The sequence below is a fragment of the Manis pentadactyla genome, chromosome 8 (genome assembly GCF_030020395.1).
Source record: "Manis pentadactyla isolate mManPen7 chromosome 8, mManPen7.hap1, whole genome shotgun sequence".
Taxonomy (NCBI): Eukaryota; Metazoa; Chordata; class Mammalia; order Pholidota; family Manidae; genus Manis; species Manis pentadactyla.
In genome coordinates, this window is record NC_080026.1 from 64,735,710 (window position 1) to 64,749,531 (window position 13,822).

General features: G+C 41.4%; 1 long non-coding RNA gene across 2 annotated transcripts; it reads right to left on the bottom strand.

Moving 5' to 3' along the window:
* Window positions 1-2,572: 2,572 nt before the first annotated feature.
* Window positions 2,573-12,957, bottom strand: LOC118932798 (uncharacterized). Of its 2 annotated transcripts, XR_008998887.1 has the most exons (4): window positions 12,822-12,957; window positions 10,196-10,319; window positions 3,093-9,513; window positions 2,573-2,644 (listed from the first exon to the last, which is right to left on the bottom strand). It is a non-coding gene; the product is annotated as an uncharacterized LOC118932798 (long non-coding RNA). The 2 variants fall into 2 exon arrangements; XR_005032900.2 differs by lacking the exon at window positions 2,573-2,644 and having other exon boundaries at window positions 2,681-9,513.
* Window positions 12,958-13,822: the final 865 nt, after the last annotated feature.

Sequence of the window (13,822 nt, forward strand, 5' to 3'; positions counted from 1 at the left end):
GAAAAGAGTTTGGCAGAGCCTCAAAAAATTTAAAAGAATTACTGTATGACCCAGCAATTCCACTTCTGGATATATACCCAAAAGAACTGATAGCAAGGTGTCAGTGATATTTGTACAAGTGTTCATAACAGCGTTATTTACAATAGTCAGAAGGTGGCAGCAATCCAAGTGCTCAATATCAGATGAATAAACAAAATGAGGTGTATGCAGTCAGTGGGATATTATTGAACCCTAAAAAGGAAGGAAATCTGTAGGCATACCACAACATGGATGAACCTTAAGTACATTATGCTGCATGAAATAAGCCAGAAACAAAAAGACAAGTACTGCATGATTCCAATTACATGAGATATCAACAGTAGAAAGCCAGAAAGTAGAATGGTGGCATGGCCAAGGACTTGGGGGTAAGGTGAGAAGGGGGAGCTGTTGCTTTAATAGATAGAGTTTCAGGTTTTCAAGATGGAAAGAATTATGGAGATAGGTTACACAGCCCTGAATGTGCTTAACACTACTGAACTTTATGGTTAAGACTGTGTATGTTCTACCATAATTAAAATGGTCCTCAGTTGCACTAGCCACATTTTAAGTGCTCAACAGCCATGTGGGGCTCAATGGCCCCCTTATCACACAGTGCAGCTTTAAACTAACAGAAGTGAGACTCTGAAATCCTACTATCTTCACCTGCCACTCTGAAAGGACTGTCCCCTGGCTCTGGCTCTGCTCTAAGCCACTGCCTCTCTCCACTCTGCCTGGAGGGTTAGAACTTGTTACCTAAGTCTTCCATGTGCTAAAATACTCATTCTAATTTCTTCAGGATAAGCTTCAATTTTCTTTAGGGAGTTCACTTGTATACTGAAGCAAGTGTAGCCTTCTGATAGGTTAACCATTCACTCTAACTCTGTGGGTGAAATATTCTGAAGAGAGGCACAGGAGTCTTCCTCTTACTCCATCTGTCATCCCTGAAATTTTATTTCAAAATGGATCATTTCACACTGAAGTCACTGTAATCCAACACCTAGGATTTGAAAGCAGCTTTTAAAAAGTGGTCTCTACTCTACAAGAAGATATATCAAAGAAATAATCAATCTTCCCATGTTTTCTTCCGCCTGCTACTTCTATAGCTTTTCTTCTTCCTTCCTAATTACAACCCTTAAATAGAATTCGTGCCTCATATCAAATTTACCGAGTATCATAATTCTTCCAAGTGGTAAAGATACCTCAAGACAAATGCTGGGCATAGAAGCCACAGGGCATAAATATGCAAAGAAGTAAAAAGCTAACTTTTTCAAACAATAAGGCTTCTCTCTCACTTACCAACTTCACATTTCCCTGTATGGCCCCGGAAGATGACTGGTTAGCCAGAGACGGGTAAGATTCCTCAAGGGAGGAACAACCTAAGACAGGCACAGTCGCAGGGGGGCCATCAGGTGAGAAATTGGGGATCAACAGAGGTGAGGCTTAGAACCTCACCCCCCCGTTCTGAGAGAAATCTTCTGCATACGTGGATGTTTTATTGCCCTGGTCTAGCTTGGATTAACACATAGTCTACAGGCACACACCTGATCATCTACATTTGCTCTCTTACAACACTAAACTATGTTTTCTACCTTTATCTTGTATCTACCTACCACTTCAGCATTTTATTAAAAATAATAATAATAAAGAGAGAAATGTGGTATCCACATATAAATCAAGTATAAAAACCAAATGAGTATTCATATTTGAACTGACTGTTTAGAGTTCATAATGCATGAGCAAAACCGAAAGTTTCTGTGATGACTGCCCTTGTACTGTTCACTATGTAACTTATTCATTATGTAAGAATTTGTTCTACATGTAAAAACTTGTTTGTTATGCCTCAGAAGATTGGAGACTGACAAAAATTAGGATTGGGGTGGATTAATGATTGTGCATTGAGCATTGACTCTCCTATACAGAATTTTATTGTCATTAACAACCATTTGATCAATAAATATGAGAGATGCCCTCACAAAAAAAAAAAAAAAAAAAAAAAAAAGTGGTCTCATTTGTGAATAGCACAGAGATTTGAAATTTCAGGGACAGAAGTACAAAGGAGCAATGCAAGGAATCATCAAGGTTTGCTCTTGACTTTCCCTCTAGCTGTTAGCTTTTATTTATGGTTGTTAATATAGTTTAGGGTTCCTAACAGGTGCTTAAGGATTGATTGGAGTTGTGTTGTTTTTATGGTCATCTTTTTATTTTAGTACTATGTGATTTAATTGAATATCCTATTCTCGGTCTTTTCACCTACACGTTGCTCCTTAGAATTTTTATTCTTTTCTCCAAAAGCATAATGGATGTCTTATCAGATTATCATATGTTATGCTTTTTCAGAATAGAGTACAAATCCCTTGGGTTGGCGGTAAACTCTCTAAATGCAAGGACAGAACAATTTAATTCGCTTCATCTTGCATACTGTTAACCACAGAACTCAAATAAGTTCTCAAGAATTTGCTGATTGCTAGAAACTTTTTTTGTAGTTGTTCATGTGTGTTTTAAGTAGAAATTATCTGGTTTTATTTAACAAGGATTAAATGCCTTTTGTTGCTTACCAATAATCAAGAGCAGGGATGGAGTTTAGCTGAGTTCGTGTTGTGTCCAGAGTAGCTGCATGGTCTCCTGCCTGAAGAAGACTTCAGGATTCAAAAATCCTGTTGAATTAATAGATAAATAAATGAAAGCTAATAACTTTTTTAAGTAAACTGCTTTGAAATTAATAGATAATTGCCTTTATTAATCCTTAGGAAGAACTCTAGTAACTATTGTAAGCATTAACAGAGAGCAAAAGTGAGGTTTTCGACATCCTCTAAGAGTCTGTAAACATAAAGGCACATTTAAGGGGCACAGTTGTTCAAGTATGTTCAACACCAGGAAGAGCCATGTTCAGAGGGGCTCAGACAGAAACAGGGCCTCTATCAGGTTGGGGCGGGATGAATAAAAGCCAGCTTTGAGACTCTATGTCAGCCCAATAGGAAATGAAGCGTTTATAGCTCACATTTCCAGGAAACATCAAAATGCATTTACAGTTTCATTGCATTTAGAGATTTCAGTAGATTATGCAGATTTGATACATGTGGTCAAGCGTTGTGGATTGAGTCAGGTGACCCACTCTCTTAGAGGACAAAAGGAAGGCATTTACTGTAGGTTGTCATCAGAAGTCATACCGGCCAGGACGGAAGAGAAAGAGTCACAGTTAAGATCCCTTAATTTCACTGTTGAGGAGACTCAGGCCACAGAAGGCAAGCGACTTTTCCAAAATTACCCAAACAGTAAATGGCTGCATAGAAACCCAGAGTGTTTGGATCCCATTCTAATGATCTTAAGGCAAACTGATTCCTTGTTGTATGTGTGTGCATGTTCCTCACTTTGAAGAGTGGTGTGGGACTGTTAGAGAGACCGTGCAAGCTGATGCTGTGCAAAATGATCTTAACACTCAATAGAGAAAAATTATGATTGTTCTGTGACCTTTAAAATTTTTTTGCTGAAGCATTAAAAACACTGTCAGTTCTAAGGGTATAGGCTTACGTTATTTTATTGCTATTCACTTTATTGTGCTTCACAGATACTGGGTTTTTTTACAAATTGAGAATTTGTGGCAACCTTGAGTCTAGCAACTTATCAGTGCCATTTTTCTGAAAGCATTTGCCCACTTTGTGTCTCTGTGACACATTTTGGTAGTTCTTGCAGTATTTCAAACTTTTTCATTATTATTATATTTGTCATGGTAAGTTGATCAGTGATTACAACTTGCTGAAAGCTCAGATAATGGTTAGCATTTTTTATCAATGAAGTATTTAAAATTAAGATATGTGCATTTTTTTAAGAAATAATGCTATTGCACACTTAATAGACTAACATGTAGTGTAAATATAACTTTTGTATGCACTGGGAAGTCAAAAATTAATTTGACTCACTTTATTGTTATGCTCACTTTATTGTGGTGGTCTGGAACCAAACCCACAGTCTCTCTAAGGTATGCCTGTATGAAAACAATACTGAAACTAATATTTGTTTTGTATTCTTAACTCATTAGAAACATTGATGACTAAGGTGTTTTGTTTGTAAAAATCAAAAATAGTCTGAACAATGCTATGTACAGCTCATGAGAACGTGACCATCTTTTCAATGCCTTGGTAATTGTCATACTTCTTCATAAATTTGGATCAGCTTCCAATAGTTTATCCTTTGCGCTTTTTATGTCATGAATATCTCCAAGAATCCTTTAATCGGAACTTTTCTGTCAGCACCATTTCCTTGAGGACATCTTCATCCTTTTCATCACAAACACTTTCCTCATTTATGTTTAATAAGTTTCCCTTCAATAGGTCCCTCTAGCTGCAGACATAGAGTCTCTCAAATAGTGGCAGTATCAACATTACCCCAGCTATTTCTCCTGTAATTCCATTTACTCTTAATTCTAATTTCACTCCCATCATGATCATTTTTTTTTATTTGCTGCACTGTCATTTTTTGTTGGTCAATTCCCTCTTTTGATTATCCAATTCTGTAAAATGTCAATGTGTTTATTTTGGGAGACAAGAAACAACACAATCACATGCTTTTCTGTCCATGTGTGACTGAAACAGACTAGCAGTGATCACCAAAAGACTTTCAGAGAACTTACATGGCTTACTGATCATGAAGCATGTTTTTTATTAAGTAGTGATTTCTGGCCTGAAGAGCTAGCAGCAAAGTTTATATTTTATGCAGTTACAGTTAATATGCCATATTAACTGAAATTTGAACAATATTGTGGGGACTGATGTTATGTAAACCTTGGAAAGTGAAGTTAGCGCATGTAGGAATCTTACAAAGCAAAGCCTGGCAATCTAGTAGAGAATTTAAAAGACCATAGACTTGAGGGTTTGATAGAATGGTTTAAATCCAGAATCTGCCACTTCCTATATGGATAATCTTTTCAACATTTTAAAAGAAAAAGGTAAGGAGATTCAGAAAAAGACTCAGCCAGCAAAATTGAGTCTACTCTGGAGCAGCAGAGGAATTGCAATTTGGAACAGGCAAACTTAGGCAAACCATAGGCAAGTGTGGAGAACAAGGAGGAGAGTCCCTTTATAGAGGAAAGGAGAATATTGGGAGGGGTCGTTGGGACAAAATGTCATTAGAAGGAAATGAGGGTTTGAAGTGGTGGTGGCTTCTTATTGGCTATAGGCAACAACAGCTTGCTGGGCACCTAAAGCTTGTTAGTACCAGGCCAATAGGGAATCTTCCTTCTTCTAGCTGGGTCGTGCAAGCTGCAATGAGTACTATGTGCATGAAAGCCCTTCTTCCATGATTTCCTGACTCCAATTTGAGTTAAGCATCCTTAACATATTTCTACACCTTGGACAAGTCCCTCATCTGTAAAACTGAGATAAAACTATCCATCTCTCAGAGTTACTGTGTATCTCTGAGCAAGAGTAATGAATGCCCTGCCCTCTTGTCAAACCTGACATGTTAACTGATAGATCACCTTTACACTCCCCTTCCTTTACAAGTATTCTTTAGATAATATCTAACTTGGAACAAGTAACATTGTTCCCTAGGGCAGGATTTGTTGCTCTAAATTCCAACGATAATATTCAAATGTCAGCCCCTGCTCCATTGTGTACACTAGTGGTTGTCTTGCCTGTAGACCCTTTCTCCTTGCCTCTATAAATTAGCCTACCTAAATTCAAAGCTGTGCAGAGATCCAAGTATCTTGTGGCTACCCAGGACAAGCTTCTGTAGGTTAAGATTCCACCAATAAACCTCTATGGAATTCAAGCTGGACTTGTTAGCCTCTTTCTTTGTTCTCACAGAGTCTGCACCCTTCAGGAGCAGGTTCAGTTATACCTCCCCCAAATGCAACACTGTGGGAAGTAAGGGTCACATAAAGTTCTTGTTCCACACATTATTAGGAAAACACCTGCCAGTCATGCGAGTAGGAGTAGTAGCAGAAATGGAACTTAAATTTTCCATAGTAAATTCTAAAATGAATTTTAGATCTTATTGGTGTAATTAAATAGTAAAATAAAATACTTTATGGAAGCATACCCACCTTCTTATAGTCGGAAATCTCTTAGGATATTTCAGGTGTCTAGTTTTGAGAGGGTGGAGATGTATGTTAAAGTATCTTAAAAAAGGTACAACATAATCACTTAAGAGGACTATCACCTTATTTCCAGGGAGAGAGGAGGTGGAGTGGAGCTGGGATGTAAGGTGAGGAAAGAGATGGGGTTCTACACAATGTTCTGTGTGTTTCTGAGTCAAGTTTACTTAGGAGCTTCATTATTTTGCAATAATGTCTAGAATGTTAGCCAGTCTATGAACTAGAGCAAATAGTTCTAAAATTCATATGGAACCACAAAAGACCCCGAATAGCCAAAGCAATCCTGAGAAGGAAGAATAAAGCAGGAGAATTAAACTCCCTGACTTCAAGCTCTACTACAAAGCCACAGTAATCAAAACAATTTGGTACTGGCACAAGAACAGACCCATAGACCAATGGAACAGACTAGAGAGCCCAGATATAAACCCAAGCATACATGGTCAATTAATATACGATAAAGGAGCCATGGATATACAATGGGAAAATGACAGCCTCTTCAATAGCTGGTGTTGGCAAAACTGGACAGCTACATGTAAGAGAATGAAACTGCATCATTGTCTAACCCCATACACAAAAGTAAATTCGAAATGGATCAAAGACCTGAATGTAAGTCATGAAACCATAAAACTCTTAGAAAAAAACATAGGCAAAAATCTCTTGGACATAAACATGGGCAACTTCTTCATGAACATTATCTCCCCAAGCAAGGGAAACAAAAGCAAAAATGAACAAGTGGGATTATATCAAACTAAAAAGCTTCTGTACAGCAAAGGACACCATCAGTAGAACAAAAAGTCATCCTATAGTATGGGAGAATATATTCATAAATGACATATCCGATAAGGGGTTGACATCCAAATTATATAAAGAGTTCATGCACCTCAACAAACAAAAAGCAAATAAGCCAATTAAAAAATGGGCAGAGGAACTGAACAGACACTTCTTCAAAGAAGAAATTCAGATGGCCAACAGGCACATGAAAAGAGGCTCCACATCACTAATCATCAGAGAAATGCAAATTAAAACTACAATGAGATATCACCTCACACCACTTAGGATGGCCAACATCCAAAAGACAAACAACAACAAATGTTGTCGAGGTTGTGGAGAAAGGGGAACCCTCCTACACTGCTGATGGGAATGTAAATTAGTTCAACCATTGTGGAAAGCAGTATGGACGTTCCTCAAAAAACTCAAAAATAGAAATACCATTTGACCCAGGAATTCCACTCCTAGGAATTTACCCTAAGAATGCAGGAGCCAAGTTTGAAAAAGACAAATGCGCCTCTGTGTTTATCACAGCACTATTTATATAGCCAAGAAATGGAAGCAACCTAAGTGTCCATCAGTAGATGAATGGATAAAGAAGATGTGGCACATATACACAATGGAATATTATTCAGCTACTATTTTTTTCTGCCACTTTTTTTTATTGCCACTAAGAGTGTATATATGGAAGTATAGATATATTGGTGAGTCATAGGCATTAAATGTAATGAAGTAGATGGCTAAGAAGAAGACTAATAAAGACTATCTGCACTTTTTCCCCCAGTACCTATGAAATGGTCATTCAGGAGAGTGTAAGAACTTTTTCTCTAACAAGGAGATTGCTCCTGAGATTCTGGTGGTAGCCAGTGAAACTAACTTTGATAATGGGCAGTTAAGACCTGTAACAACAAAGATAAAAGACTTGTTTCAGGAGGGCTCCCAGGAGACCATGATCTGCAAATGAGTTTGCTGCAATGAGGCCCCTAAATTTGGAGTGTGAAATTAATAAAAGAAACATCACCTAAGACTGGAGAGGAAAGGCTCATAACGGGGAGTTCCTATGCCCTACCAGTCATTTTCAATTTCCCCAAACAAGAAGAGCTGTGCCTTGAATCTCCAAGGGGGGAGTTGTCCCTACTTTACAACATGGTGGAAGGAAGGAAGGTTTTCTTCTTGCCCAGCAACAAGTATGGCCAGTGGAGTATGCTGCAGCTCAATGAGAAGCTGCGGTCACCCTGTGCTCTTAACTTTACTAGGATGAGCTTTCATTTTTCCTCTGCTAATGACTTCTTTACCCAAATCCTCCTTTTTATAAAAGCCTCCTGTTTTTGTATAACTCCTCAGAATATCTTTGCTTACTAGATGAAATGCTGCCTGATTTATGAATCATTTGATAAAGCAAATTAGAACTTCAGATTTACTTAGCTTAATTTTGTATTGTTTTTTTAAAGGAGAAACCATGAAGGAACAAAGGACTGGAATAATTGCAGTGGAGGTTGTCCCAATACTCAAAGGGGAAGAAGCCTTGGAGAAACCATTGTTAACACTTTAGGTACAGTCTTGTGGATGTACTCTTTAATGTATGTAGATATATACTGCACATTTAATCACAATACCAGAATATATCATTTTAAGAAAATGTACACTGCATCAGTTTTTGAAAAAAATGTGTCTGCTGCCACGTTAGGAAGGCAGCAGAGTTAACTGCTCGTCAGATCAGGTGATTTATCTCTCCCACATATGGTAAGCAGTTACCACATATGGTAACTCAGCCATGTTGCCAAGTACCTATTCATTCTGTTAAGTACAACTAAAATTTTGAGTGGCTTTCTCTATCTGTCAAGGTTCAAAGAAAGGCATAGCCCCACCAGATGTGTATTTATAATTTGTTACAGGGATTTGATAGTTATGCCACTGTGTGAGCTGGGTAAGCAGTCTCTTGGGAAGGGAAGATGGACATAAAGTGAGAGACAGCAAGAACAAGATGGAACTCACAAGTCAGAACTGCAACTGAGATTCACCCTAGTTCTTGTTCTCCTTGCTCTCCTTGCCTCTGACCTTGGTAGTATGGGCCCCTCCAGTAGGAGACCCTTCCTTGCTGTGCTAAATGCACACGTGGCCCAGGGAGTGGGGAAGTTAAAGGAGGATCCATGGGGAGCTGGAGCAGTTGCAAGGCTGGTCATGCTGCCCACAAAGGAGGATAAGGGACAGCAGGTTCCAAATCTCAGGTTCCCCAAATTCACAGCTTTTTTGTAGTCCCTGCCCCACTCCGTTTCCCCAATCTCCCAACTAGAAATACATAGCAAAGGGAATTCTGGGCAATGTCCTTCAGCTTAACCAGGCTGCCACAGCATGAAGTCATGACCCTGGCTTCTCTATAGCACCCCATGTGGCCTGCCTCCTGGGGATGCCATGACAAGAGCAAGAGTTTAGGAAGTCTTAGTGGTTCCTGATTTGAGGCTGTGATGCAGTAAAGTTTTAGTTCCTTCTTCCGTGGTTTCATACAAGGAGTCTGTCTCATCCTTTCTTTTCCGTTCTCTGCCTCATTTTCACCCACACACCAAACCACTCTTCAAGGAGCCTTCTCTCTTTCTCTGTTGTAGGTCAGAAACTTCCAAAGTCAACATTACGGGCTCCTATTATGAAGATAAAATATCTCAAATTTGTTCCATTTTTCCAGGATAAAACTTGGGGTTTGTTTTTTTTCATTAAAAAAATGGTCAAAATGTAAATTAGCAGGACATATTGTTACTTAATAAATGCCAAGTGGTAAAAAAAAAGCAAATTTTGACAAAAGCCTATGTAATGAAAATGCTTAGCACATAGTCACCTCTCAAAGGGAAGCCTGGAATCCACATGACCTGGGCCCACACTTCCTTCCCAAGTGGACTGAGGCACAAGAATCATTGGCCAACCCTGGCCTCCTTGCTCATTTGTCCATGGGAAGCACAAATCTGCCATGAAGAACCAGAGGCAGGAGAATCTGCCCCTCTGCAGGAGCTAGTGCTTAGGGGGGAATGTGGGGCTGATGCAGGGACCTCAGTGCCAGGCTTCCTTACATTTGTCCAAACATGATAGTTTTTAAATAGGAGCTATAGTCAAAGCAATTGTTTTGCCATATTATCTTGGGCGAGATATGGTGAGGTCAGATGCAGATCAAGAGACAAAAAATGGGGGTACTTGATGATGGGGGGAGTCTAGTAAAGATAATGTTGCTCATGTAATTGTAGATTAATGATACCAAAAAAAAAAGATATTCAAAAACAAAACAAAAATAAAGAGACAAAAAATGGAAAGTTTTAGTTTTTTTGTACTCACAACTCTTCCAGGAGTGGAGGGAGCTGTGCACAGCATGTCACCCAGGGCCACTCAGGGTAATTACCAGGTGGGTCACAAGGCAGAGGAAGAGAGAACTGTGGGCACACACCTTTATTGTTTATTCCTAGAAGGAAAGGATTAGACAGGACAAGCAGGTTTAGGATTGGCTGATCCGATTAATTTCAGTGGGCTCTGGGGTACTGGGGCTGTCCCTAGTTGTCTGATACTTGGCCCTGGAGTAATTAGGGTGGATATACGGTGGCCCAGAGTGTAAAAGCCTGATAAGGGAGGTGTTTGGTGGTGTGGTCTAAACGAACTGTTCAAGAACTCACCAGACTCTAGCCAGGGCTTCAAAATTAGAGTAAGACAGCACACACCTGCTCACACAAACTATCACAAGAAGTAATATTCTTTTTAAAAATTATATAAAATAGGCCACACCTTTTGTTACTTCTGATCTCAAAATTTCAATACTTCCCACTGAGTTAATATTTTCAAATTTTTTCTCAAATTTTGAAATATTTCATCATTCAAAAATTGTATAGTACTTGATATTTAAAAAGCTGAAAAGCACCTCAGAGCACTCAGTTATGTGTAATTTTTTTGTCCAAAAACAATTAATCAGTGTGTCAAATTGTGAATATCTTACCTTTGCACAATACCTCCAATTTTCTGAATGTTTACACATTCCATAATTTTTTTAAATGGAAGTTGCTGTGAGAGAGAAGCAAAGAGAAATTGCAACCTGCCCTGCACCCGGCACATCTTTTTTTTCTCTCCTGTTTTGAGATGTAATTGACATATAACAGCAAATCTTGATACAGATGTTTTCTGACTCTCTTTATGCCCCATTAGAAGTAAAGGCATTTATCTATCTGTACATACTTTCTGGTTGGAAAACCAACAAGTGTTATCATTATGATCACTGCTGTTTGACAGGTACTATGATTTTGAGAAAGAGCCTCTCCCAGCCTTGGTGATTCTGCCTACCCATTGGCACTCTCCTGGGGGAGGGGGTCAAAGCTTAATGGATAAAGTTCTTTCCAGGGATATTAACTGTAAAATTTCAATAGACTCTAGACAATACAAACTTCTACACCATTTGTCAAGAACAAGTGATTTCCAGAGTTTATTTTTTAAACTTTATTTACTGAAAGGTATTATAATTGTGATAATCTATTCACATCAACAACAGGAAATAAATAGGCAAGTCAGTCTGTAGGAAGATACATCAAGGTGATTTTCTTTTGTGGTGAATTCAATTTTTTTTTAAACCGTAGACCTTAAAAGTGCATCTCTGAGCAAGTACACTCAAGAATCAAAAAACATCTCTTTTTAGATTTCAGAGCTTAGATGAGAATGCTTTTGTGGGCACAGAGGGGAAAAGAAAGAGTAGAGGCCTATAAAGTCCCCACAGCTGAGATGGTCCAAGGAGACCATGTGTGGACAAGCATTCTCCAGCTGGTGAGATGATCAAGACATCCGTGGAAAAGGCCAGGGCCTGTGGCACCAGTCTGAGGATCCCACCACGACTGTGGAAGAGGGCCTACAGTGTGACTGTGCTAACCTGTACTTTTGAAAGAGATTGCATAGTTGATACCTAGGATGACTCCTAGGAACAAGGGGAGGTTCATAATTGGGCTGAGGTCCTAGTCTTTCCTTCAGAGAAGACCTCAAAGATTATTGCATAATTAATGAATGGAGGACTGTCAGATAGATTAGAGGATCAAAGAGCCCACTTGACCAGAGGCCTTCTTAGTCGATTGCATGAACATAATCTTAGACCTGGTTTCAGTCCCTTATTTCCGAAGCATTACTATTTTTAGGCATGATTTTAATATTTGCCTCAGATTGGCTACTTGCATTTTCTCTCCAGAAACATATTCTCCTATAGCATGAATCCAATGTGGAGCTTAATAATTTTTGTTAAGGACCCGTTTTTCTGTAATTTTTGCTTCAGATTAACTTTCTCCTTGTATACTTTCACCTCCTGTTTTTACTCTTCCCATTTTTTCTTTCCTGGAATCAGCTTTTTTAGACAAAGTGCTCCTTCTTCTATCTTTGTCCACTCATAATCTGCCACTGTTCCAAGGTCTCTCTCAACTACTGATTTAAAAAATAACCTGCTTATCAGTGATCAGTGCCTTGATATCTTCCTCTTTATGAGGAATCTCCAAAACTAAAGTGGTGATAATTATTAACCCCAGAATACAAGAGTCTGTTCCACTGGCTGAGGGGGCAGTCCTTTTCACACAGCCTTTGGCTCAAACGCTATTCGACTGAAAAACCCTGCCTTCCCCTTAGGTCTTCCGGGTCACCTTCAGAGAGAGGAGGGAGTCTCAGCGTCAGTGAAGTCACGCGAGCAACCTCTACCTACCAGCTACCCTCTCCCTAAACCCTGGGCTTGGCACCGCCCTCATCCGTCACCGGTGTCCTGGGGCCTCTTCTAAGACATGAAATGACCGTCTTTCGTCCCCGAGCTTGTCTTCAATTCCGGCGTCTTTCGGGCTCGTAGTTCAGGGGGCTATCTCGGGCAGCAACTTTGGGATAGTGTGAGCAGACTGCCGCCTCTCCCGAAAAGGCCCACCTGGAGCCGACCACCCACCCCAAAAGCCTCGCCCCGTACCCGGCCAACCAATCCTCGGCTCTGCTTCCGGTCTTCACAATGGCGCCCCTTGGCCCCGCCCCGCCGCCGCGTTTGCGTGCTTCCGGCTGTGTGTGGAAGTGGAGAAGGTGGGGTTCAGCAGGGAAGCTAGCCCGAGGTCACGCCTGCAGCGGGCAGCCGAGCCGGGGCGCGGACTTCGGGGCTGCTCCTCGCGGGTGCTGGGACTCAGGGTTGCGCAAGCCGAGAGCAACAGGGTTCCCGGGAGCGCCGCCTGTGCTCGACGGCCGGGAGTTGCGGACTCGGGCGGCCGCGCGCCTGAGCCGGCCTAACTGAAGCCCCGCCTGGGGCGCGCCGCCCGGGTTTCCATGGTGATGGTAAACAAGCCTCAACTGTCTCCGCTGTAACTGCCAAGTCCCTCAAGTTCCACCCTCCTCTAGGTGCTCGGAGGGACCAGCGAGGTGCCGGATGTGAAGAGCGGGAGCGTGGAGACGCAGAGCCCGGGGTGAGAAGCGGGATGGGCTGCGGGTCCGCGTCGCACGGGACAGACCGGGTCTGGGACCCCTTGTAGGTGGGGACTGAGGGTTGATGTTTGGATCTGGGGGAGATGGGGAATGAGAAGGGTCACCAACTAGGGACTGAGCAGGCCTGAGCTCCCAGCAGGTGGGGAATGAAGGGCTGCAGTTTGAGTCGGGGTAGGTGGAGAGTGAGGTCGGGGGCCGCGTACCCGGGACCGAGCGGGAACTGAGCACACTGGCGATTGGGACCGATAGGCTGAGATTTGGGTCGGGGGGCAGCCAGGTCTGAAGTGAAGGGCCGCACATCCGGGATCCACCGGGTTTGACTGGGGACAAGGTCCACTGGGGAAGAGGGCCGCGGGGCTGAGATTTGGGTTTGGTGGTGCAGGCCCGAAGTCAACCTCCGCTTACCCGAGGACTGGCCCACGTCTGTGTTTTGGGGTGAGGGGAGGCAGGCCTCAGGTCGGGGACCTTACTCGGGGACTGAACCACAGGGCTGAGATTTGG